This window comes from Paramormyrops kingsleyae, chromosome 5 (assembly GCF_048594095.1).
Source record: "Paramormyrops kingsleyae isolate MSU_618 chromosome 5, PKINGS_0.4, whole genome shotgun sequence".
Taxonomy (NCBI): domain Eukaryota; kingdom Metazoa; phylum Chordata; class Actinopteri; order Osteoglossiformes; family Mormyridae; genus Paramormyrops; species Paramormyrops kingsleyae.
The window spans coordinates 40,740,339-40,763,575 of record NC_132801.1 but is presented as its reverse complement, the minus strand read 5'-3'; the positions used below and the strand labels follow the sequence as shown (position 1 = coordinate 40,763,575).

The window sequence follows — 23,237 nt, the reverse complement described above, 5'->3', positions numbered from 1 at the left end:
GTCGGGTTTTGCAAATGTTTTGCGAGATTGCTCATTTACAATCAATGTCCATTGAAGATTGCAATCACTTCCAGAAGTTACTTGCCACATCTGCACAAGGTCCTTCTGCATGTGTGCACAATATGTTTGAGCTTAATCTTTGAGGTGTAGGGTTTTGCAAAGACTCGAGCAGATTGCTCTTTTACGGTCAATGTCCATTGAAGATCAAAATCGATTGCCGAAGGTGGGTCTGCTAAATTGTGCCAATATGTATCTGTCTGCTGAAATCACTATGACAATGCACTTGCAAATGTAAAGGGAAATTGACGTGAAACAAAAGCAAAAAGAGTGAACTTGAAAATCATGCCATTTGTGTCATTTATTAGGGAAGGAGTGACAGGCAGAGGTTAAATGAGCACAAGCTAGACTAGTATCTATCACAGCATCAATTGTCATAGAATTTTGACTTTGGTTATCTCCTTCTTGGTCACTAGTTATCGTGGTATAAGGTACTGTGCAACAGCAGATAGGTTGGGAAAGTCTACCACACAAACTAAGGGATCCCCATTTATTAACCGCACTGCACATGGGCTCGTCCGGGATTTGAACCCGGGACCTCTCGCACCCTAAGCGAGAATCATACCCCTAGACCAACGAGCCCCTCATCCTGTCAGCTGCTACCTGGTGTGTCGGATAAAAATCAGAGTTTTTCAATTTCATGAATTTGCTTGGCAACAGAAAATTTCACCTTGCACTTTTTGTACACAGTTGTGTACATTCCTTCCTAAACAACCACGTTTTCAGCATAGCAGTCAGAAAATCATGCTTTAAATGACAGCAGGAACACAGAGTTCCTTATATCTTTAATGGGTTTTGATGGGTTTGGATATGCTGTTTTCCATAGAGTCTTGGTCATGCAAGAAGGACAGGAATGTTACATCTAGTAAAGCTGAAGTGCCATGACGAACATTGCTGTTCTACGCTCAATGTCCATAGATCATTTTCTTATCGACTTTTACAAATGTTTGAGAAGATTGCTCTTTTACTCTAGATGTGTATTGGAGATCCCCATCAGTTTGCAGAATGCATTTTACACGTCAGGACAAGAGTTTTCTCTTTGATCGTTTTCCTGTCGGGTTTTGCAAATGTTTTGCGAGATTGCTCATTTACAATCAATGTCCATTGAAGATTTCAATCACTTCCAGAAGTTACTTGCCACATCTGCACAAGGTCCTTCTGCATGTGTGCACAATATGTTTGAGCTTAATCTTTGAGGTGTAGGGTTTTGCAAAGACTCGAGCAGATTGCTCTTTTACGGTCAATGTCCATTGAAGATCAAAATCGATTGCCGAAGGTGGGTCTGCTAAATTGTGCCAATATGTATCTGTCTGCTGAAATCACTATGACAATGCACTTGCAAATGTAAAGGGAAATTGACGTGAAACAAAAGCAAAAAGAGTGAACTTGAAAATCATGCCATTTGTCTCATTTATTAGGGAAGGAGTGACAGGCAGAGGTTGAATGAGCACAAGCTAGACTAGTATGTATCACAGCATCAATTGTCATAGAATTTTGACTTTGGTTATCTCCTTCTTGGTCACTAGTTATCGTGGTATAAGGTACTGTGCAACAGCAGATAGGTTGGGAAAGCCTACCACACAAACTAAGGGATCCCCATTTATTAACCGCACTGCACATGGGCTCGTCCGGGATTTGAACCCGGGACCTCTCGCACCCTAAGCGAGAATCATACCCCTAGACCAACGAGCCCCTCATCCTGTCAGCTGCTACATGGTGTGTGGGATAAAAATCAGAGTTTTTCAATTTCATGAATTTGCTTGGCAACAGAAAATTTCACCTTGCACTTTTTGAACACAGTTATGTACATTCCTTCCTAAACAACCACGTTTTCAGCATAGCAGTCAGAAAATCATGCTTTAAATGACAGCAGGAACACACAGTTCCTTTTATCTTTGATGGGTTTGGATATGCTGTTTTCCATAGAATCTTGGTCATGCAAGAAGGACAGGAATGTTACATCTAGTAAAGCTGAAGTGCCATGAAGAACATTGCTGTTCTACGCTCAATGTCCATAGATCATTTTCTTATCGACTTTTACAAATGTTTGAGAAGATTGCTCTTTTACTCTAGATGTGTATTGAAGATCCCCATCAGTTTGCAGAATGCATTTTACACGTCAGGACAAGAGTTTTCTCTTTGATCGTTTTCCTGTCGGGTTTTGCAAATGTTTTGCGAGATTGCTGATTTACAATCAATGTGCATTGAATATTGCAATCACTTCCAGAAGTTACTTGCCACATCTGCACAAGGTCCTTCTGCATGTGTGCACAATATTTTTGAGCTTAATCTTTGAGGTGTAGGGTTTTGCAAAGACTCGAGCAGATTGCTCTTTTACGGTCAATGTCCATTGAAAATCAAAATCGATTGCCGAAGGTGGGTCTGCTAAATTGTGCCAATATGTATCTGTCTGCTGAAATCACTATGACAATGCACTTGCAAATGTAAAGGGAAATTGACGTGAAAAAAAGCAAAAAGAGTGAACTTGAAAATCATGCCATTTGTGTCATTTATTAGGGAAGGAGTGACAGGCAGAGGTTAAATGAGCACAAGCTAGACTAGTATCTATCACAGCATCAATTGTCATAGAATTTTGACTTTGGTTATCTCCTTCTTGGTCACTAGTTATCGTGGTATAAGGTACTGTGCAACAGCAGATAGGTTGGGAAAGTCTACCACACAAACTAAGGGATCCCCATTTATTAACCGTACTGCACATGGGCTCGTCCGGGATTTGAACCCGGGACCTCTCGCACCCTAAGCGAGAATCATACCCCTAGACCAACGAGCCCCTCATCCTGTCAGCTGCTACCTGGTGTGTGGGATAAAAATCGGAGTTTTTCAATTTCATGAATTTGCTTGGCAACAGAAAATTTCACCTTCACTTTTTGTACACAGTTGTGTACATTCCTTCCTAAACAACCACGTTTTCAGCATAGCAGTCAGAAAATCATGCTTTAAATGACAGCAGGAACACAGAGTTCCTTATATCTTTAATGGGTTTTGATATGCTGTTTTCCATAGAGTCTTGGTCATGCAAGAAGGACAGGAATGTTACATCTAGTAAAGCTGAAGTGCCATGACGAACATTGCTGTTCTACGCTCAATGTCCATAGATCATTTTCTTATCGACTTTTACAAATGTTTGAGAAGATTGCTCTTTTACTCTAGATGTGTATTGAAGATCCCCATTAGTTTGCAGAATGCATTTTACACGTCAGGACAAGAGTTTTCTCTTTGATCGTTTTCCTGTCGGGTTTTGCAAATGTTTTGCGAGATTGCTGATTTACAATCAATGTGCATTGAATATTGCAATCACTTCCAGAAGTTACTTGCCACATCTGCACAAGGTCCTTCTGCATGTGTGCACAATATTTTTGAGCTTAATCTTTGAGGTGTAGGGTTTTGCAAAGACTCGAGCAGATTGCTCTTTTACGGTCAATGTCCATTGAAGATCAAAATCGATTGCCGAAGGTGGGTCTGCTAAATTGTGCCAATATGTATCTGTCTGCTGAAATCACTATGACAATGCACTTGCAAATGTAAAGGGAAATTGACGTGAAACAAAAGCAAAAAGAGTGAACTTGAAAATCATGCCATTTGTGTCATTTATTAGGGAAGGAGTGACAGGCAGAGGTTAAATGAGCACAAGCTAGACTAGTATCTATCACAGCATCAATTGTCATAGAATTTTGACTTTGGTTATCTCCTTCTTGGTCACTAGTTATCGTGGTATAAGGTACTGTGCAACAGCAGATAGGTTGGGAAAGTCTACCACACAAACTAAGGGATCCCCATTTATTAACCGCACTGCACATGGGCTCGTCCGGGATTTGAACCCGGGACCTCTCGCACCCTAAGCGAGAATCATACCCCTAGACCAACGAGCCCCTCATCCTGTCAGCTGCTACCTGGTGTGTCGGATAAAAATCAGAGTTTTTCAATTTCATGAATTTGCTTGGCAACAGAAAATTTCACCTTGCACTTTTTGTACACAGTTGTGTACATTCCTTCCTAAACAACCACGTTTTCAGCATAGCAGTCAGAAAATCATGCTTTAAATGACAGCAGGAACACAGAGTTCCTTATATCTTTAATGGGTTTTGATATGCTGTTTTCCATAGAGTCTTGGTCATGCAAGAAGGACAGGAATGTTACATCTAGTAAAGCTGAAGTGCCATGACGAACATTGCTGTTCTACGCTCAATGTCCATAGATCATTTTCTTATCGACTTTTACAAATGTTTGAGAAGATTGCTCTTTTACTCTAGATGTGTATTGAAGATCCCCATTAGTTTGCAGAATGCATTTTACACGTCAGGACAAGAGTTTTCTCTTTGATCGTTTTCCTGTCGGGTTTTGCAAATGTTTTGCGAGATTGCTGATTTACAATCAATGTGCATTGAATATTGCAATCACTTCCAGAAGTTACTTGCCACATCTGCACAAGGTCCTTCTGCATGTGTGCACAATATTTTTGAGCTTAATCTTTGAGGTGTAGGGTTTTGCAAAGACTCGAGCAGATTGCTCTTTTACGGTCAATGTCCATTGAAGATCAAAATCGATTGCCGAAGGTGGGTCTGCTAAATTGTGCCAATATGTATCTGTCTGCTGAAATCACTATGACAATGCACTTGCAAATGTAAAGGGAAATTGACGTGAAACAAAAGCAAAAAGAGTGAACTTGAAAATCATGCCATTTGTGTCATTTATTAGGGAAGGAGTGACAGGCAGAGGTTAAATGAGCACAAGCTAGACTAGTATCTATCACAGCATCAATTGTCATAGAATTTTGACTTTGGTTATCTCCTTCTTGGTCACTAGTTATCGTGGTATAAGGTACTGTGCAACAGCAGATAGGTTGGGAAAGTCTACCACACAAACTAAGGGATCCCCATTTATTAACCGCACTGCACATGGGCTCGTCCGGGATTTGAACCCGGGACCTCTCGCACCCTAAGCGAGAATCATACCCCTAGACCAACGAGCCCCTCATCCTGTCAGCTGCTACATGGTGTGTGGGATAAAAATCAGAGTTTTTCAATTTCATGAATTTGCTTGGCAACAGAAAATTTCACCTTGCACTTTTTGAACACAGTTATGTACATTCCTTCCTAAACAACCACGTTTTCAGCATAGCAGTCAGAAAATCATGCTTTAAATGACAGCAGGAACACACAGTTCCTTTTATCTTTAATGGGTTTTGATGGGTTTGGATATGGTGTTTTCCATAGAGTCTTGGTCATGCAAGAAGGACAGGAATGTTACATCTAGTAAAGCTGAAGTGCCATGACGAACATTGCTGTTCTACGCTCAATGTCCATAGATCATTTTCTTATCGACTTTTACAAATGTTTGAGAAGATTGCTCTTTTACTCTAGATGTGTATTGAAGATCCCCATTAGTTTGCAGAATGCATTTTACACGTCAGGACAAGAGTTTTCTCTTTGATCGTTTTCCTGTCGGGTTTTGCAAATGTTTTGCGAGATTGCTGATTTACAATCAATGTGCATTGAATATTGCAATCACTTCCAGAAGTTACTTGCCACATCTGCACAAGGTCCTTCTGCATGTGTGCACAATATTTTTGAGCTTAATCTTTGAGGTGTAGGGTTTTGCAAAGACTCGAGCAGATTGCTCTTTTACGGTCAATGTCCATTGAAGATCAAAATCGATTGCCGAAGGTGGGTCTGCTAAATTGTGCCAATATGTATCTGTCTGCTGAAATCACTATGACAATGCACTTGCAAATGTAAAGGGAAATTGACGTGAAACAAAAGCAAAAAGAGTGAACTTGAAAATCATGCCATTTGTGTCATTTATTAGGGAAGGAGTGACAGGCAGAGGTTAAATGAGCACAAGCTAGACTAGTATCTATCACAGCATCAATTGTCATAGAATTTTGACTTTGGTTATCTCCTTCTTGGTCACTAGTTATCGTGGTATAAGGTACTGTGCAACAGCAGATAGGTTGGGAAAGTCTACCACACAAACTAAGGGATCCCCATTTATTAACCGCACTGCACATGGGCTCGTCCGGGATTTGAACCCGGGACCTCTCGCACCCTAAGCGAGAATCATACCCCTAGACCAACGAGCCCCTCATCCTGTCAGCTGCTACATGGTGTGTGGGATAAAAATCAGAGTTTTTCAATTTCATGAATTTGCTTGGCAACAGAAAATTTCACCTTGCACTTTTTGAACACAGTTATGTACATTCCTTCCTAAACAACCACGTTTTCAGCATAGCAGTCAGAAAATCATGCTTTAAATGACAGCAGGAACACACAGTTCCTTTTATCTTTAATGGGTTTTGATGGGTTTGGATATGGTGTTTTCCATAGAGTCTTGGTCATGCAAGAAGGACAGGAATGTTACATCTAGTAAAGCTGAAGTGCCATGACGAACATTGCTGTTCTACGCTCAATGTCCATAGATCATTTTCTTATCGACTTTTACAAATGTTTGAGAAGATTGCTCTTTTACTCTAGATGTGTATTGAAGATCCCCATCAGTTTGTAGAATGCATTTTACACGTCAGGACAAGAGTTTTCTCTTTGATCGTTTTCTTGTCGGGTTTTGCAAATGTTTTGCGAGATTGCTCATTTACAATCAATGTGCATTGAAGATTGCAATCACTTCCAGAAGTTACTTGCCACATCTGCACAAGGTCCTTCTGCATGTGTGCACAATATGTTTGAGCTTAATCTTTGAGGTGTAGGGCTTTGCAAAGACTCAAGCAGATTGCACTTTTACGGTCAATGTCCATTGAAGATCAAAATCGATTGCCGAAGGTGGGTCTGCTAAATTGTGCCAATATGTATCTGTCTGCTGAAATCACTATGACAATGCACTTGCAAATGTAAAGGGAAATTGACGTGAAACAAAAGCAAAAAGAGTGAACTTGAAAATCATGCCATTTGTCTCATTTATTAGGGAAGGAGTGACAGGCAGAGGTTGAATGAGCACAAGCTAGACTAGTATGTATCACAGCATCAATTGTCATAGAATTTTGACTTTGGTTATCTCCTTCTTGGTCACTAGTTATTGTGGTATAAGGTACTGTGCAACAGCAGATAGGTTGGGAAAGCCTACCACACAAACTAAGGGATCCCCATTTATGAACCGCACTGCACATGGGCTCGTCCGGGATTTGAACCCGGGACCTCTCGCACCCTAAGCGAGAATCATACCCCTAGACCAACGAGCCCCTCATCCTGTCAGCTGCTACATGGTGTGTGGGATAAAAATCAGAGTTTTTCAATTTCATGAATTTGCTTGGCAACAGAAAATTTCACCTTGCACTTTTTGAACACAGTTATGTACATTCCTTCCTAAACAACCACGTTTTCAGCATAGCAGTCAGAAAATCATGCTTTAAATGACAGCAGGAACACACAGTTCCTTTTATCTTTGATGGGTTTGGATATGCTGTTTTCCATAGAATCTTGGTCATGCAAGAAGGACAGGAATGTTACATCTAGTAAAGCTGAAGTGCCATGAAGAACATTGCTGTTCTACGCTCAATGTCCATAGATCATTTTCTTATCGACTTTTACAAATGTTTGAGAAGATTGCTCTTTTACTCTAGATGTGTATTGAAGATCCCCATCAGTTTGCAGAATGCATTTTACACGTCAGGACAAGAGTTTTCTCTTTGATCGTTTTCCTGTCGGGTTTTGCAAATGTTTTGCGAGATTGCTCATTTACAATCAATGTCCATTGAAGATTGCAATCACTTCCAGAAGTTACTTGCCACATCTGCACAAGGTCCTTCTGCATGTGTGCACAATATGTTTGAGCTTAATCTTTGAGGTGTAGGGTTTTGCAAAGACTCGAGCAGATTGCTCTTTTACGGTCAATGTCCATTGAAGATCAAAATCGATTGCCGAAGGTGGGTCTGCTAAATTGTGCCAATATGTATCTGTCTGCTGAAATCACTATGACAATGCACTTGCAAATGTAAAGGGAAATTGACGTGAAACAAAAGCAAAAAGAGTGAACTTGAAAATCATGCCATTTGTGTCATTTATTAGGGAAGGAGTGACAGGCAGAGGTTAAATGAGCACAAGCTAGACTAGTATCTATCACAGCATCAATTGTCATAGAATTTTGACTTTGGTTATCTCCTTCTTGGTCACTAGTTATCGTGGTATAAGGTACTGTGCAACAGCAGATAGGTTGGGAAAGTCTACCACACAAACTAAGGGATCCCCATTTATTAACCGCACTGCACATGGGCTCGTCCGGGATTTGAACCCGGGACCTCTCGCACCCTAAGCGAGAATCATACCCCTAGACCAACGAGCCCCTCATCCTGTCAGCTGCTACCTGGTGTGTCGGATAAAAATCAGAGTTTTTCAATTTCATGAATTTGCTTGGCAACAGAAAATTTCACCTTGCACTTTTTGTACACAGTTGTGTACATTCCTTCCTAAACAACCACGTTTTCAGCATAGCAGTCAGAAAATCATGCTTTAAATGACAGCAGGAACACAGAGTTCCTTATATCTTTAATGGGTTTTGATGGGTTTGGATATGCTGTTTTCCATAGAGTCTTGGTCATGCAAGAAGGACAGGAATGTTACATCTAGTAAAGCTGAAGTGCCATGACGAACATTGCTGTTCTACGCTCAATGTCCATAGATCATTTTCTTATCGACTTTTACAAATGTTTGAGAAGATTGCTCTTTTACTCTAGATGTGTATTGGAGATCCCCATCAGTTTGCAGAATGCATTTTACACGTCAGGACAAGAGTTTTCTCTTTGATCGTTTTCCTGTCGGGTTTTGCAAATGTTTTGCGAGATTGCTCATTTACAATCAATGTCCATTGAAGATTTCAATCACTTCCAGAAGTTACTTGCCACATCTGCACAAGGTCCTTCTGCATGTGTGCACAATATGTTTGAGCTTAATCTTTGAGGTGTAGGGTTTTGCAAAGACTCGAGCAGATTGCTCTTTTACGGTCAATGTCCATTGAAGATCAAAATCGATTGCCGAAGGTGGGTCTGCTAAATTGTGCCAATATGTATCTGTCTGCTGAAATCACTATGACAATGCACTTGCAAATGTAAAGGGAAATTGACGTGAAACAAAAGCAAAAAGAGTGAACTTGAAAATCATGCCATTTGTCTCATTTATTAGGGAAGGAGTGACAGGCAGAGGTTGAATGAGCACAAGCTAGACTAGTATGTATCACAGCATCAATTGTCATAGAATTTTGACTTTGGTTATCTCCTTCTTGGTCACTAGTTATCGTGGTATAAGGTACTGTGCAACAGCAGATAGGTTGGGAAAGCCTACCACACAAACTAAGGGATCCCCATTTATTAACCGCACTGCACATGGGCTCGTCCGGGATTTGAACCCGGGACCTCTCGCACCCTAAGCGAGAATCATACCCCTAGACCAACGAGCCCCTCATCCTGTCAGCTGCTACATGGTGTGTGGGATAAAAATCAGAGTTTTTCAATTTCATGAATTTGCTTGGCAACAGAAAATTTCACCTTGCACTTTTTGAACACAGTTATGTACATTCCTTCCTAAACAACCACGTTTTCAGCATAGCAGTCAGAAAATCATGCTTTAAATGACAGCAGGAACACACAGTTCCTTTTATCTTTGATGGGTTTGGATATGCTGTTTTCCATAGAATCTTGGTCATGCAAGAAGGACAGGAATGTTACATCTAGTAAAGCTGAAGTGCCATGAAGAACATTGCTGTTCTACGCTCAATGTCCATAGATCATTTTCTTATCGACTTTTACAAATGTTTGAGAAGATTGCTCTTTTACTCTAGATGTGTATTGAAGATCCCCATCAGTTTGCAGAATGCATTTTACACGTCAGGACAAGAGTTTTCTCTTTGATCGTTTTCCTGTCGGGTTTTGCAAATGTTTTGCGAGATTGCTGATTTACAATCAATGTGCATTGAATATTGCAATCACTTCCAGAAGTTACTTGCCACATCTGCACAAGGTCCTTCTGCATGTGTGCACAATATTTTTGAGCTTAATCTTTGAGGTGTAGGGTTTTGCAAAGACTCGAGCAGATTGCTCTTTTACGGTCAATGTCCATTGAAAATCAAAATCGATTGCCGAAGGTGGGTCTGCTAAATTGTGCCAATATGTATCTGTCTGCTGAAATCACTATGACAATGCACTTGCAAATGTAAAGGGAAATTGACGTGAAAAAAAGCAAAAAGAGTGAACTTGAAAATCATGCCATTTGTGTCATTTATTAGGGAAGGAGTGACAGGCAGAGGTTAAATGAGCACAAGCTAGACTAGTATCTATCACAGCATCAATTGTCATAGAATTTTGACTTTGGTTATCTCCTTCTTGGTCACTAGTTATCGTGGTATAAGGTACTGTGCAACAGCAGATAGGTTGGGAAAGTCTACCACACAAACTAAGGGATCCCCATTTATTAACCGTACTGCACATGGGCTCGTCCGGGATTTGAACCCGGGACCTCTCGCACCCTAAGCGAGAATCATACCCCTAGACCAACGAGCCCCTCATCCTGTCAGCTGCTACCTGGTGTGTGGGATAAAAATCGGAGTTTTTCAATTTCATGAATTTGCTTGGCAACAGAAAATTTCACCTTCACTTTTTGTACACAGTTGTGTACATTCCTTCCTAAACAACCACGTTTTCAGCATAGCAGTCAGAAAATCATGCTTTAAATGACAGCAGGAACACAGAGTTCCTTATATCTTTAATGGGTTTTGATATGCTGTTTTCCATAGAGTCTTGGTCATGCAAGAAGGACAGGAATGTTACATCTAGTAAAGCTGAAGTGCCATGACGAACATTGCTGTTCTACGCTCAATGTCCATAGATCATTTTCTTATCGACTTTTACAAATGTTTGAGAAGATTGCTCTTTTACTCTAGATGTGTATTGAAGATCCCCATTAGTTTGCAGAATGCATTTTACACGTCAGGACAAGAGTTTTCTCTTTGATCGTTTTCCTGTCGGGTTTTGCAAATGTTTTGCGAGATTGCTGATTTACAATCAATGTGCATTGAATATTGCAATCACTTCCAGAAGTTACTTGCCACATCTGCACAAGGTCCTTCTGCATGTGTGCACAATATTTTTGAGCTTAATCTTTGAGGTGTAGGGTTTTGCAAAGACTCGAGCAGATTGCTCTTTTACGGTCAATGTCCATTGAAGATCAAAATCGATTGCCGAAGGTGGGTCTGCTAAATTGTGCCAATATGTATCTGTCTGCTGAAATCACTATGACAATGCACTTGCAAATGTAAAGGGAAATTGACGTGAAACAAAAGCAAAAAGAGTGAACTTGAAAATCATGCCATTTGTGTCATTTATTAGGGAAGGAGTGACAGGCAGAGGTTAAATGAGCACAAGCTAGACTAGTATCTATCACAGCATCAATTGTCATAGAATTTTGACTTTGGTTATCTCCTTCTTGGTCACTAGTTATCGTGGTATAAGGTACTGTGCAACAGCAGATAGGTTGGGAAAGTCTACCACACAAACTAAGGGATCCCCATTTATTAACCGCACTGCACATGGGCTCGTCCGGGATTTGAACCCGGGACCTCTCGCACCCTAAGCGAGAATCATACCCCTAGACCAACGAGCCCCTCATCCTGTCAGCTGCTACCTGGTGTGTCGGATAAAAATCAGAGTTTTTCAATTTCATGAATTTGCTTGGCAACAGAAAATTTCACCTTGCACTTTTTGTACACAGTTGTGTACATTCCTTCCTAAACAACCACGTTTTCAGCATAGCAGTCAGAAAATCATGCTTTAAATGACAGCAGGAACACAGAGTTCCTTATATCTTTAATGGGTTTTGATATGCTGTTTTCCATAGAGTCTTGGTCATGCAAGAAGGACAGGAATGTTACATCTAGTAAAGCTGAAGTGCCATGACGAACATTGCTGTTCTACGCTCAATGTCCATAGATCATTTTCTTATCGACTTTTACAAATGTTTGAGAAGATTGCTCTTTTACTCTAGATGTGTATTGAAGATCCCCATTAGTTTGCAGAATGCATTTTACACGTCAGGACAAGAGTTTTCTCTTTGATCGTTTTCCTGTCGGGTTTTGCAAATGTTTTGCGAGATTGCTGATTTACAATCAATGTGCATTGAATATTGCAATCACTTCCAGAAGTTACTTGCCACATCTGCACAAGGTCCTTCTGCATGTGTGCACAATATTTTTGAGCTTAATCTTTGAGGTGTAGGGTTTTGCAAAGACTCGAGCAGATTGCTCTTTTACGGTCAATGTCCATTGAAGATCAAAATCGATTGCCGAAGGTGGGTCTGCTAAATTGTGCCAATATGTATCTGTCTGCTGAAATCACTATGACAATGCACTTGCAAATGTAAAGGGAAATTGACGTGAAACAAAAGCAAAAAGAGTGAACTTGAAAATCATGCCATTTGTGTCATTTATTAGGGAAGGAGTGACAGGCAGAGGTTAAATGAGCACAAGCTAGACTAGTATCTATCACAGCATCAATTGTCATAGAATTTTGACTTTGGTTATCTCCTTCTTGGTCACTAGTTATCGTGGTATAAGGTACTGTGCAACAGCAGATAGGTTGGGAAAGTCTACCACACAAACTAAGGGATCCCCATTTATTAACCGCACTGCACATGGGCTCGTCCGGGATTTGAACCCGGGACCTCTCGCACCCTAAGCGAGAATCATACCCCTAGACCAACGAGCCCCTCATCCTGTCAGCTGCTACATGGTGTGTGGGATAAAAATCAGAGTTTTTCAATTTCATGAATTTGCTTGGCAACAGAAAATTTCACCTTGCACTTTTTGAACACAGTTATGTACATTCCTTCCTAAACAACCACGTTTTCAGCATAGCAGTCAGAAAATCATGCTTTAAATGACAGCAGGAACACACAGTTCCTTTTATCTTTAATGGGTTTTGATGGGTTTGGATATGGTGTTTTCCATAGAGTCTTGGTCATGCAAGAAGGACAGGAATGTTACATCTAGTAAAGCTGAAGTGCCATGACGAACATTGCTGTTCTACGCTCAATGTCCATAGATCATTTTCTTATCGACTTTTACAAATGTTTGAGAAGATTGCTCTTTTACTCTAGATGTGTATTGAAGATCCCCATCAGTTTGTAGAATGCATTTTACACGTCAGGACAAGAGTTTTCTCTTTGATCGTTTTCTTGTCGGGTTTTGCAAATGTTTTGCGAGATTGCTCATTTACAATCAATGTGCATTGAAGATTGCAATCACTTCCAGAAGTTACTTGCCACATCTGCACAAGGTCCTTCTGCATGTGTGCACAATATGTTTGAGCTTAATCTTTGAGGTGTAGGGCTTTGCAAAGACTCAAGCAGATTGCACTTTTACGGTCAATGTCCATTGAAGATCAAAATCGATTGCCGAAGGTGGGTCTGCTAAATTGTGCCAATATGTATCTGTCTGCTGAAATCACTATGACAATGCACTTGCAAATGTAAAGGGAAATTGACGTGAAACAAAAGCAAAAAGAGTGAACTTGAAAATCATGCCATTTGTCTCATTTATTAGGGAAGGAGTGACAGGCAGAGGTTGAATGAGCACAAGCTAGACTAGTATGTATCACAGCATCAATTGTCATAGAATTTTGACTTTGGTTATCTCCTTCTTGGTCACTAGTTATTGTGGTATAAGGTACTGTGCAACAGCAGATAGGTTGGGAAAGCCTACCACACAAACTAAGGGATCCCCATTTATGAACCGCACTGCACATGGGCTCGTCCGGGATTTGAACCCGGGACCTCTCGCACCCTAAGCGAGAATCATACCCCTAGACCAACGAGCCCCTCATCCTGTCAGCTGCTACATGGTGTGTGGGATAAAAATCAGAGTTTTTCAATTTCATGAATTTGCTTGGCAACAGAAAATTTCACCTTGCACTTTTTGAACACAGTTATGTACATTCCTTCCTAAACAACCACGTTTTCAGCATAGCAGTCAGAAAATCATGCTTTAAATGACAGCAGGAACACACAGTTCCTTTTATCTTTGATGGGTTTGGATATGCTGTTTTCCATAGAATCTTGGTCATGCAAGAAGGACAGGAATGTTACATCTAGTAAAGCTGAAGTGCCATGAAGAACATTGCTGTTCTACGCTCAATGTCCATAGATCATTTTCTTATCGACTTTTACAAATGTTTGAGAAGATTGCTCTTTTACTCTAGATGTGTATTGAAGATCCCCATCAGTTTGCAGAATGCATTTTACACGTCAGGACAAGAGTTTTCTCTTTGATCGTTTTCCTGTCGGGTTTTGCAAATGTTTTGCGAGATTGCTCATTTACAATCAATGTCCATTGAAGATTGCAATCACTTCCAGAAGTTACTTGCCACATCTGCACAAGGTCCTTCTGCATGTGTGCACAATATGTTTGAGCTTAATCTTTGAGGTGTAGGGTTTTGCAAAGACTCGAGCAGATTGCTCTTTTACGGTCAATGTCCATTGAAGATCAAAATCGATTGCCGAAGGTGGGTCTGCTAAATTGTGCCAATATGTATCTGTCTGCTGAAATCACTATGACAATGCACTTGCAAATGTAAAGGGAAATTGACGTGAAACAAAAGCAAAAAGAGTGAACTTGAAAATCATGCCATTTGTGTCATTTATTAGGGAAGGAGTGACAGGCAGAGGTTAAATGAGCACAAGCTAGACTAGTATCTATCACAGCATCAATTGTCATAGAATTTTGACTTTGGTTATCTCCTTCTTGGTCACTAGTTATCGTGGTATAAGGTACTGTGCAACAGCAGATAGGTTGGGAAAGTCTACCACACAAACTAAGGGATCCCCATTTATTAACCGCACTGCACATGGGCTCGTCCGGGATTTGAACCCGGGACCTCTCGCACCCTAAGCGAGAATCATACCCCTAGACCAACGAGCCCCTCATCCTGTCAGCTGCTACCTGGTGTGTCGGATAAAAATCAGAGTTTTTCAATTTCATGAATTTGCTTGGCAACAGAAAATTTCACCTTGCACTTTTTGTACACAGTTGTGTACATTCCTTCCTAAACAACCACGTTTTCAGCATAGCAGTCAGAAAATCATGCTTTAAATGACAGCAGGAACACAGAGTTCCTTATATCTTTAATGGGTTTTGATGGGTTTGGATATGCTGTTTTCCATAGAGTCTTGGTCATGCAAGAAGGACAGGAATGTTACATCTAGTAAAGCTGAAGTGCCATGACGAACATTGCTGTTCTACGCTCAATGTCCATAGATCATTTTCTTATCGACTTTTACAAATGTTTGAGAAGATTGCTCTTTTACTCTAGATGTGTATTGGAGATCCCCATCAGTTTGCAGAATGCATTTTACACGTCAGGACAAGAGTTTTCTCTTTGATCGTTTTCCTGTCGGGTTTTGCAAATGTTTTGCGAGATTGCTCATTTACAATCAATGTCCATTGAAGATTTCAATCACTTCCAGAAGTTACTTGCCACATCTGCACAAGGTCCTTCTGCATGTGTGCACAATATGTTTGAGCTTAATCTTTGAGGTGTAGGGTTTTGCAAAGACTCGAGCAGATTGCTCTTTTACGGTCAATGTCCATTGAAGATCAAAATCGATTGCCGAAGGTGGGTCTGCTAAATTGTGCCAATATGTATCTGTCTGCTGAAATCACTATGACAATGCACTTGCAAATGTAAAGGGAAATTGACGTGAAACAAAAGCAAAAAGAGTGAACTTGAAAATCATGCCATTTGTCTCATTTATTAGGGAAGGAGTGACAGGCAGAGGTTGAATGAGCACAAGCTAGACTAGTATGTATCACAGCATCAATTGTCATAGAATTTTGACTTTGGTTATCTCCTTCTTGGTCACTAGTTATCGTGGTATAAGGTACTGTGCAACAGCAGATAGGTTGGGAAAGCCTACCACACAAACTAAGGGATCCCCATTTATTAACCGCACTGCACATGGGCTCGTCCGGGATTTGAACCCGGGACCTCTCGCACCCTAAGCGAGAATCATACCCCTAGACCAACGAGCCCCTCATCCTGTCAGCTGCTACATGGTGTGTGGGATAAAAATCAGAGTTTTTCAATTTCATGAATTTGCTTGGCAACAGAAAATTTCACCTTGCACTTTTTGAACACAGTTATGTACATTCCTTCCTAAACAACCACGTTTTCAGCATAGCAGTCAGAAAATCATGCTTTAAATGACAGCAGGAACACACAGTTCCTTTTATCTTTGATGGGTTTGGATATGCTGTTTTCCATAGAATCTTGGTCATGCAAGAAGGACAGGAATGTTACATCTAGTAAAGCTGAAGTGCCATGAAGAACATTGCTGTTCTACGCTCAATGTCCATAGATCATTTTCTTATCGACTTTTACAAATGTTTGAGAAGATTGCTCTTTTACTCTAGATGTGTATTGAAGATCCCCATCAGTTTGCAGAATGCATTTTACACGTCAGGACAAGAGTTTTCTCTTTGATCGTTTTCCTGTCGGGTTTTGCAAATGTTTTGCGAGATTGCTGATTTACAATCAATGTGCATTGAATATTGCAATCACTTCCAGAAGTTACTTGCCACATCTGCACAAGGTCCTTCTGCATGTGTGCACAATATTTTTGAGCTTAATCTTTGAGGTGTAGGGTTTTGCAAAGACTCGAGCAGATTGCTCTTTTACGGTCAATGTCCATTGAAAATCAAAATCGATTGCCGAAGGTGGGTCTGCTAAATTGTGCCAATATGTATCTGTCTGCTGAAATCACTATGACAATGCACTTGCAAATGTAAAGGGAAATTGACGTGAAAAAAAGCAAAAAGAGTGAACTTGAAAATCATGCCATTTGTGTCATTTATTAGGGAAGGAGTGACAGGCAGAGGTTAAATGAGCACAAGCTAGACTAGTATCTATCACAGCATCAATTGTCATAGAATTTTGACTTTGGTTATCTCCTTCTTGGTCACTAGTTATCGTGGTATAAGGTACTGTGCAACAGCAGATAGGTTGGGAAAGTCTACCACACAAACTAAGGGATCCCCATTTATTAACCGTACTGCACATGGGCTCGTCCGGGATTTGAACCCGGGACCTCTCGCACCCTAAGCGAGAATCATACCCCTAGACCAACGAGCCCCTCATCCTGTCAGCTGCTACCTGGTGTGTGGGATAAAAATCGGAGTTTTTCAATTTCATGAATTTGCTTGGCAACAGAAAATTTCACCTTCACTTTTTGTACACAGTTGTGTACATTCCTTCCTAAACAACCACGTTTTCAGCATAGCAGTCAGAAAATCATACTTTAAATGACAGCAGGAACACAGAGTTCCTTATATCTTTAATGGGTTTTGATATGCTGTTTTCCATAGAGTCTTGGTCATGCAAGAAGGACAGGAATGTTACATCTAGTAAAGCTGAAGTGCCATGACGAACATTGCTGTTCTACGCTCAATGTCCATAGATCATTTTCTTATCGACTTTTACAAATGTTTGAGAAGATTGCTCTTTTACTCTAGATGTGTATTGAAGATCCCCATTAGTTTGCAGAATGCATTTTACACGTCAGGACAAGAGTTTTCTCTTTGATCGTTTTCCTGTCGGGTTTTGCAAATGTTTTGCGAGATTGCTGATTTACAATCAATGTGCATTGAATATTGCAATCACTTCCAGAAGTTACTTGCCACATCTGCACAAGGTCCTTCTGCATGTGTGCACAATATTTTTGAGCTTAATCTTTGAGGTGTAGGGTTTTGCAAAGACTCGAGCAGATTGCTCTTTTACGGTCAATGTCCATTGAAGATCAAAATCGATTGCCGAAGGTGGGTCTGCTAAATTGTGCCAATATGTATCTGTCTGCTGAAATCACTATGACAATGCACTTGCAAATGTAAAGGGAAATTGACGTGAAACAAAAGCAAAAAGAGTGAACTTGAAAATCATGCCATTTGTGTCATTTATTAGGGAAGGAGTGACAGGCAGAGGTTAAATGAGCACAAGCTAGACTAGTATCTATCACAGCATCAATTGTCATAGAATTTTGACTTTGGTTATCTCCTTCTTGGTCACTAGTTATCGTGGTATAAGGTACTGTGCAACAGCAGATAGGTTGGGAAAGTCTACCACACAAACTAAGGGATCCCCATTTATTAACCGCACTGCACATGGGCTCGTCCGGGATTTGAACCCGGGACCTCTCGCACCCTAAGCGAGAATCATACCCCTAGACCAACGAGCCCCTCATCCTGTCAGCTGCTACCTGGTGTGTCGGATAAAAATCAGAGTTTTTCAATTTCATGAATTTGCTTGGCAACAGAAAATTTCACCTTGCACTTTTTGTACACAGTTGTGTACATTCCTTCCTAAACAACCACGTTTTCAGCATAGCAGTCAGAAAATCATGCTTTAAATGACAGCAGGAACACAGAGTTCCTTATATCTTTAATGGGTTTTGATATGCTGTTTTCCATAGAGTCTTGGTCATGCAAGAAGGACAGGAATGTTACATCTAGTAAAGCTGAAGTGCCATGACGAACATTGCTGTTCTACGCTCAATGTCCATAGATCATTTTCTTATCGACTTTTACAAATGTTTGAGAAGATTGCTCTTTTACTCTAGATGTGTATTGAAGATCCCCATTAGTTTGCAGAATGCATTTTACACGTCAGGACAAGAGTTTTCTCTTTGATCGTTTTCCTGTCGGGTTTTGCAAATGTTTTGCGAGATTGCTGATTTACAATCAATGTGCATTGAATATTGCAATCACTTCCAGAAGTTACTTGCCACATCTGCACAAGGTCCTTCTGCATGTGTGCACAATATTTTTGAGCTTAATCTTTGAGGTGTAGGGTTTTGCAAAGACTCGAGCAGATTGCTCTTTTACGGTCAATGTCCATTGAAGATCAAAATCGATTGCCGAAGGTGGGTCTGCTAAATTGTGCCAATATGTATCTGTCTGCTGAAATCACTATGACAATGCACTTGCAAATGTAAAGGGAAATTGACGTGAAACAAAAGCAAAAAGAGTGAACTTGAAAATCATGCCATTTGTGTCATTTATTAGGGAAGGAGTGACAGGCAGAGGTTAAATGAGCACAAGCTAGACTAGTATCTATCACAGCATCAATTGTCATAGAATTTTGACTTTGGTTATCTCCTTCTTGGTCACTAGTTATCGTGGTATAAGGTACTGTGCAACAGCAGATAGGTTGGGAAAGTCTACCACACAAACTAAGGGATCCCCATTTATTAACCGCACTGCACATGGGCTCGTCCGGGATTTGAACCCGGGACCTCTCGCACCCTAAGCGAGAATCATACCCCTAGACCAACGAGCCCCTCATCCTGTCAGCTGCTACATGGTGTGTGGGATAAAAATCAGAGTTTTTCAATTTCATGAATTTGCTTGGCAACAGAAAATTTCACCTTGCACTTTTTGAACACAGTTATGTACATTCCTTCCTAAACAACCACGTTTTCAGCATAGCAGTCAGAAAATCATGCTTTAAATGACAGCAGGAACACACAGTTCCTTTTATCTTTAATGGGTTTTGATGGGTTTGGATATGGTGTTTTCCATAGAGTCTTGGTCATGCAAGAAGGACAGGAATGTTACATCTAGTAAAGCTGAAGTGCCATGACGAACATTGCTGTTCTACGCTCAATGTCCATAGATCATTTTCTTATCGACTTTTACAAATGTTTGAGAAGATTGCTCTTTTACTCTAGATGTGTATTGAAGATCCCCATCAGTTTGTAGAATGCATTTTACACGTCAGGACAAGAGTTTTCTCTTTGATCGTTTTCTTGTCGGGTTTTGCAAATGTTTTGCGAGATTGCTCATTTACAATCAATGTGCATTGAAGATTGCAATCACTTCCAGAAGTTACTTGCCACATCTGCACAAGGTCCTTCTGCATGTGTGCACAATATGTTTGAGCTTAATCTTTGAGGTGTAGGGCTTTGCAAAGACTCAAGCAGATTGCACTTTTACGGTCAATGTCCATTGAAGATCAAAATCAATTGCCGAAGGTGGGTCTGCTAAATTGTGCCAATATGTATCTGTCTGCTGAAATCACTATGACAATGCACTTGCAAATGTAAAGGGAAATTGACGTGAAACAAAAGCAAAAAGAGTGAACTTGAAAATCATGCCATTTGTCTCATTTATTAGGGAAGGAGTGACAGGCAGAGGTTGAATGAGCACAAGCTAGACTAGTATGTATCACAGCATCAATTGTCATAGAATTTTGACTTTGGTTATCTCCTTCTTGGTCACTAGTTATTGTGGTATAAGGTACTGTGCAACAGCAGATAGGTTGGGAAAGCCTACCACACAAACTAAGGGATCCCCATTTATGAACCGCACTGCACATGGGCTCGTCCGGGATTTGAACCCGGGACCTCTCGCACCCTAAGCGAGAATCATACCCCTAGACCAACGAGCCCCTCATCCTGTCAGCTGCTACATGGTGTGTGGGATAAAAATCAGAGCTTTTCAATTTCATGAATTTGCTTGGCAACAGAAAATTTCACCTTGCACTTTTTGAACACAGTTATGTACATTCCTTCCTAAACAACCACGTTTTCAGCATAGCAGTCAGAAAATCATGCTTTAAATGATAGCAGGAACACACAGTTCCTTTTATCTTTGATGGGTTTGGATATGCTGTTTTCCATAGAATCTTGGTCATGCAAGAAGGACAGGAATGTTACATCTAGTAAAGCTGAAGTGCCATGAAGAACATTGCTGTTCTACGCTCAATGTCCATAGATCATTTTCTTATCGACTTTTACAAATGTTTGAGAAGATTGCTCTTTTACTCTAGATGTGTATTGAAGATCCCCATCAGTTTGCAGAATGCATTTTACACGTCAGGACAAGAGTTTTCTCTTTGATCGTTTTCCTGTCGGGTTTTGCAAATGTTTTGCGAGATTGCTCATTTACAATCAATGTCCATTGAAGATTGCAATCACTTCCAGAAGTTACTTGCCACATCTGCACAAGGTCCTTCTGCATGTGTGCACAATATGTTTGAGCTTAATCTTTGAGGTGTAGGGTTTTGCAAAGACTCGAGCAGATTGCTCTTTTACGGTCAATGTCCATTGAAGATCAAAATCGATTGCCGAAGGTGGGTCTGCTAAATTGTGCCAATATGTATCTGTCTGCTGAAATCACTATGACAATGCACTTGCAAATGTAAAGGGAAATTGACGTGAAACAAAAGCAAAAAGAGTGAACTTGAAAATCATGCCATTTGTGTCATTTATTAGGGAAGGAGTGACAGGCAGAGGTTAAATGAGCACAAGCTAGACTAGTATCTATCACAGCATCAATTGTCATAGAATTTTGACTTTGGTTATCTCCTTCTTGGTCACTAGTTATCGTGGTATAAGGTACTGTGCAACAGCAGATAGGTTGGGAAAGTCTACCACACAAACTAAGGGATCCCCATTTATTAACCGCACTGCACATGGGCTCGTCCGGGATTTGAACCCGGGACCTCTCGCACCCTAAGCGAGAATCATACCCCTAGACCAACGAGCCCCTCATCCTGTCAGCTGCTACCTGGTGTGTCGGATAAAAATCAGAGTTTTTCAATTTCATGAATTTGCTTGGCAACAGAAAATTTCACCTTGCACTTTTTGTACACAGTTGTGTACATTCCTTCCTAAACAACCACGTTTTCAGCATAGCAGTCAGAAAATCATGCTTTAAATGACAGCAGGAACACAGAGTTCCTTATATCTTTAATGGGTTTTGATGGGTTTGGATATGCTGTTTTCCATAGAGTCTTGGTCATGCAAGAAGGACAGGAATGTTACATCTAGTAAAGCTGAAGTGCCATGACGAACATTGCTGTTCTACGCTCAATGTCCATAGATCATTTTCTTATCGACTTTTACAAATGTTTGAGAAGATTGCTCTTTTACTCTAGATGTGTATTGAAGATCCCCATTAGTTTGCAGAATGCATTTTACACGTCAGGACAAGAGTTTTCTCTTTGATCGTTTTCCTGTCGGGTTTTGCAAATGTTTTGCGAGATTGCTGATTTACAATCAATGTGCATTGAATATTGCAATCACTTCCAGAAGTTACTTGCCACATCTGCACAAGGTCCTTCTGCATGTGTGCACAATATTTTTGAGCTTAATCTTTGAGGTGTAGGGTTTTGCAAAGACTCGAGCAGATTTCTCTTTTACGGTCAATGTCCATTGAAGATCAAAATCGATTGCCGAAGGTGGGTCTGCTAAATTGTGCCAATATGTATCTGTCTGCTGAAATCACTATGACAATGCACTTGCAAATGTAAAGGGAAATTGACGTGAAACAAAAGCAAAAAGAGTGAACTTGAAAATCATGCCATTTGTCTCATTTATTAGGGAAGGAGTGACAGGCAGAGGTTAAATGAGCACAAGCTAGACTAGTATCTATCACAGCATCAATTGTCATAGAATTTTGACTTTGGTTATCTCCTTCTTGGTCACTAGTTATCGTGGTATAAGGTACTGTGCATGATTTTCTGACCTCTCGCACCCTAAGCGAGAATCATACCCCTAGACCAACGAGCCCCTCATCCTGTCAGCTGCTACATGGTGTGTGGGATAAAAATCAGAGCTTTTCAATTTCATTTCATAGGTTGGGAAAGTCTACCACACAAACTAAGGGATCCCCATTTATTAACCGCACTGCACATGGGCTCGTCCGGGATTTGAACCCGGGACCTCTCGCACCCTAAGCAAGAATCATACCCCTAGACCAACAAGCCCCTCATCCTGTCAACTGCTACATGGTGTGTGGGATAAAAATCAGAGTTTTTCAATTTCATGAATTTGCTTGGCAACAGAAAATTTCACCTTGCACTTTTTGAACACAGTTATGTACATTCCTTCCTAAACAACCACGTTTTCAGCATAGCAGTCAGAAAATCATGCTTTAAATGACAGCAGGAACACACAGTTCCTTTTATCTTTGATGGGTTTGGATATGCTGTTTTCCATAGAATCTTGGTCATGCAAGAAGGACAGGAATGTTACATCTAGTAAAGCTGAAGTGCCATGAAGAACATTGCTGTTCTACGCTCAATGTCCATAGATCATTTTCTTATCGACTTTTACAAATGTTTGAGAAGATTGCTCTTTTACTCTAGATGTGTATTGAAGATCCCCATCAGTTTGCAG

At 40.5% G+C, this 23,237-nt stretch overlaps 21 non-coding genes across 21 annotated transcripts; all 21 read right to left on the bottom strand.

Annotated features, from left to right (window-relative positions):
* Positions 1-567: 567 nt before the first annotated feature.
* trnap-agg (transfer RNA proline (anticodon AGG)) lies at positions 568-639 on the bottom strand. Its single transcript has one exon. It is a non-coding gene; the product is annotated as a tRNA-Pro (tRNA).
* A 1,038-nt stretch (positions 640-1,677) lies between these two features.
* Positions 1,678-1,749, bottom strand: trnap-agg (transfer RNA proline (anticodon AGG)). Its single transcript has one exon. It is a non-coding gene; the product is annotated as a tRNA-Pro (tRNA).
* Positions 1,750-2,776: 1,027 nt separating this feature from the next.
* Positions 2,777-2,848, bottom strand: trnap-agg (transfer RNA proline (anticodon AGG)). The gene has a single exon. It is a non-coding gene; the product is annotated as a tRNA-Pro (tRNA).
* Positions 2,849-3,875: 1,027 nt separating this feature from the next.
* On the bottom strand, positions 3,876-3,947 carry trnap-agg (transfer RNA proline (anticodon AGG)). The gene has a single exon. It is a non-coding gene; the product is annotated as a tRNA-Pro (tRNA).
* A 1,028-nt stretch (positions 3,948-4,975) lies between these two features.
* On the bottom strand, positions 4,976-5,047 carry trnap-agg (transfer RNA proline (anticodon AGG)). Its single transcript has one exon. It is a non-coding gene; the product is annotated as a tRNA-Pro (tRNA).
* Positions 5,048-6,085: 1,038 nt separating this feature from the next.
* Positions 6,086-6,157, bottom strand: trnap-agg (transfer RNA proline (anticodon AGG)). The gene has a single exon. It is a non-coding gene; the product is annotated as a tRNA-Pro (tRNA).
* A 1,038-nt stretch (positions 6,158-7,195) lies between these two features.
* trnap-agg (transfer RNA proline (anticodon AGG)) lies at positions 7,196-7,267 on the bottom strand. Its single transcript has one exon. It is a non-coding gene; the product is annotated as a tRNA-Pro (tRNA).
* Positions 7,268-8,295: 1,028 nt separating this feature from the next.
* Positions 8,296-8,367, bottom strand: trnap-agg (transfer RNA proline (anticodon AGG)). Its single transcript has one exon. It is a non-coding gene; the product is annotated as a tRNA-Pro (tRNA).
* A 1,038-nt stretch (positions 8,368-9,405) lies between these two features.
* Positions 9,406-9,477, bottom strand: trnap-agg (transfer RNA proline (anticodon AGG)). Its single transcript has one exon. It is a non-coding gene; the product is annotated as a tRNA-Pro (tRNA).
* A 1,027-nt stretch (positions 9,478-10,504) lies between these two features.
* Positions 10,505-10,576, bottom strand: trnap-agg (transfer RNA proline (anticodon AGG)). The gene has a single exon. It is a non-coding gene; the product is annotated as a tRNA-Pro (tRNA).
* Positions 10,577-11,603: 1,027 nt separating this feature from the next.
* Positions 11,604-11,675, bottom strand: trnap-agg (transfer RNA proline (anticodon AGG)). Its single transcript has one exon. It is a non-coding gene; the product is annotated as a tRNA-Pro (tRNA).
* Positions 11,676-12,703: 1,028 nt separating this feature from the next.
* Positions 12,704-12,775, bottom strand: trnap-agg (transfer RNA proline (anticodon AGG)). The gene has a single exon. It is a non-coding gene; the product is annotated as a tRNA-Pro (tRNA).
* A 1,038-nt stretch (positions 12,776-13,813) lies between these two features.
* Positions 13,814-13,885, bottom strand: trnap-agg (transfer RNA proline (anticodon AGG)). Its single transcript has one exon. It is a non-coding gene; the product is annotated as a tRNA-Pro (tRNA).
* A 1,028-nt stretch (positions 13,886-14,913) lies between these two features.
* On the bottom strand, positions 14,914-14,985 carry trnap-agg (transfer RNA proline (anticodon AGG)). The gene has a single exon. It is a non-coding gene; the product is annotated as a tRNA-Pro (tRNA).
* A 1,038-nt stretch (positions 14,986-16,023) lies between these two features.
* Positions 16,024-16,095, bottom strand: trnap-agg (transfer RNA proline (anticodon AGG)). Its single transcript has one exon. It is a non-coding gene; the product is annotated as a tRNA-Pro (tRNA).
* Positions 16,096-17,122: 1,027 nt separating this feature from the next.
* On the bottom strand, positions 17,123-17,194 carry trnap-agg (transfer RNA proline (anticodon AGG)). Its single transcript has one exon. It is a non-coding gene; the product is annotated as a tRNA-Pro (tRNA).
* A 1,027-nt stretch (positions 17,195-18,221) lies between these two features.
* On the bottom strand, positions 18,222-18,293 carry trnap-agg (transfer RNA proline (anticodon AGG)). The gene has a single exon. It is a non-coding gene; the product is annotated as a tRNA-Pro (tRNA).
* A 1,028-nt stretch (positions 18,294-19,321) lies between these two features.
* Positions 19,322-19,393, bottom strand: trnap-agg (transfer RNA proline (anticodon AGG)). Its single transcript has one exon. It is a non-coding gene; the product is annotated as a tRNA-Pro (tRNA).
* A 1,038-nt stretch (positions 19,394-20,431) lies between these two features.
* trnap-agg (transfer RNA proline (anticodon AGG)) lies at positions 20,432-20,503 on the bottom strand. The gene has a single exon. It is a non-coding gene; the product is annotated as a tRNA-Pro (tRNA).
* Positions 20,504-21,531: 1,028 nt separating this feature from the next.
* trnap-agg (transfer RNA proline (anticodon AGG)) lies at positions 21,532-21,603 on the bottom strand. Its single transcript has one exon. It is a non-coding gene; the product is annotated as a tRNA-Pro (tRNA).
* A 1,150-nt stretch (positions 21,604-22,753) lies between these two features.
* On the bottom strand, positions 22,754-22,825 carry trnap-agg (transfer RNA proline (anticodon AGG)). The gene has a single exon. It is a non-coding gene; the product is annotated as a tRNA-Pro (tRNA).
* Positions 22,826-23,237: the final 412 nt, after the last annotated feature.